Source organism: Panulirus ornatus, chromosome 12 (assembly GCF_036320965.1).
Source record: "Panulirus ornatus isolate Po-2019 chromosome 12, ASM3632096v1, whole genome shotgun sequence".
NCBI classification, from domain to species: Eukaryota; Metazoa; Arthropoda; class Malacostraca; order Decapoda; family Palinuridae; genus Panulirus; species Panulirus ornatus.
This window is the reverse complement of record NC_092235.1, coordinates 5,135,695-5,137,650: the sequence shown is the minus strand read 5'-3', so window position 1 is coordinate 5,137,650 and position 1,956 is coordinate 5,135,695. Positions and strand designations below refer to the sequence as shown.

At 49.2% G+C, this 1,956-nt stretch overlaps 1 non-coding gene across 1 annotated transcript; it reads left to right on the top strand.

The window, feature by feature from the left end:
- The first annotated feature begins 294 nt into the window (after nucleotides 1-294).
- Nucleotides 295-366, top strand: TRNAT-AGU (transfer RNA threonine (anticodon AGU)). The gene has a single exon. It is a non-coding gene; the product is annotated as a tRNA-Thr (tRNA).
- Nucleotides 367-1,956: the final 1,590 nt, after the last annotated feature.

Below are 1,956 nucleotides of genomic sequence, written 5' to 3'. Positions count from 1 at the left end.
TACTCCTGCCTTAAACTAGCTCCTTGTATTGCATTTTCTTTTAGATATCCCAAGGAAAATATATTCTGTGGTTTATTTATATATATGTTTATGTTTTTCACAACTTTTTTATTCTTTAATCTTTTAGGATTCAGGTTTAAGGATCTTGGTTCTGAACAACCATTATAATGCAACACAATACATATGTATCATAAATAAATCATTTATCACAATAACCATTATTTTTGTACCAGATTCTTTAAGTCCTCAGTCACGTTTGTTAATAAATAAGAAATTTTTCCGCCACTGACAAGTGGCTCCGTGGTGTAGTGGTTAGCACATCTATCTAGTAAACAGCTAATCCGGGTTCGATTCCCGGCGGAGCCTTTGTTTTCAGTATTCAGGATCGGAACATATATGACTGTGGTAAACCGTCATCCGACACCACTGACCTTCATCATCCAGGCCAACAATCATCCAGCAGTGACACATCCACTCCTGCTCGTGGGTGACCTTCATCATCCAGGCCAACAATCATCCAGCAGTGACACGTCCACTCCTGCTCGTGGCTGACCTTCATCATCCAGGCCAACAATCATCCAGCAGTGACACATCCACTCCTGCTCGTGGGTGACCTTCATCATCCAGGCCAACAATCATCCAGCAGTGACACATCCACTCCTGCTCGTGGGTGACCTTCATCATCCAGGCCAACAATCATCCAGCAGTGACACATCCACTCCTGCTCGTGGGTGACCATCATCATCCAGGCCAACAATCATCCAGCAGTGACATATCCACTCCTGCTCGTGGCTGACCTTCATCATCCAGGCCAACAATCATCCAGCAGTGACACATCCACTCCTGCTAGTGGTGACCTTCATCATCCAGGCCAACAATCATCCAGCAGTGACACATCCACTCCTGCTCGTGGCTGACCTTCATCATCCAGGCCAACAATCATCCAGCAGTGACACATCCACTCCTGCTCGTGGCTGACCATCATCATCCAGGCCAACAATCATCCAGCAGTGACACATCCACTCCTGCTAGTGGTGACCTTCATCATCCAGGCCAACAATCATCCAGCAGTGACACATCCACTCCTGCTAGTGGTGACCTTCATCATCCAGGCCAACAATCATCCAGCAGTGACACATCCACTCCTGCTGGTGGCTGACTATCATCATCCAGGCCAACAATCATCCAGCAGTGACACATCCACTTCTGCTCGTGGCTGACCATCATCATCCAGGCCAACAATCATCCAGCAGTGACACATCCACTCCTGCTAGTGGTGACCTTCATCATCCAGGCCAACAATCATCCAGCAGTGACACATCCACTCCTGCTCGTGGCTGACCATCATCATCCAGGCCAACAATCATCCAGCAGTGACACGTCCACTCCTGCTCGTGGGTGACCTTCATCATCCAGGCCAACAATCATCCAGCAGTGACACATCCACTCCTGCTCGTGGGTGACCTTCATCATCCAGGCCAACAATCATCCAGCAGTGACACATCCACTCCTGCTCGTGGGTGACCTTCATCATCCAGGCCAACAATCATCCAGCAGTGACACATCCACTCCTGCTCGTGGCTGACCTTCATCATCCAGGCCAACAATCATCCAGCAGTGACACATCCACTCCTGCTCGTGGCTGACCTTCATCATCCAGGCCAACAATCATCCAGCAGTGACACATCCACTCCTGCTAGTGGTGACCTTCATCATCCAGGCCAACAATCATCCAGCAGTGACACATCCACTCCTGCTGGTGGCTGACTATCATCATCCAGGCCAACAATCATCCAGCAGTGACACATCCACTTCTGCTCGTGGCTGACCATCATCATCCAGGCCAACAATCATCCAGCAGTGACACATCCACTCCTGCTAGTGGTGACCTTCATCATCCAGGCCAACAATCATCCAGCAGTGACACATCCACTCCTGCTCGTGGCTGACCATCAT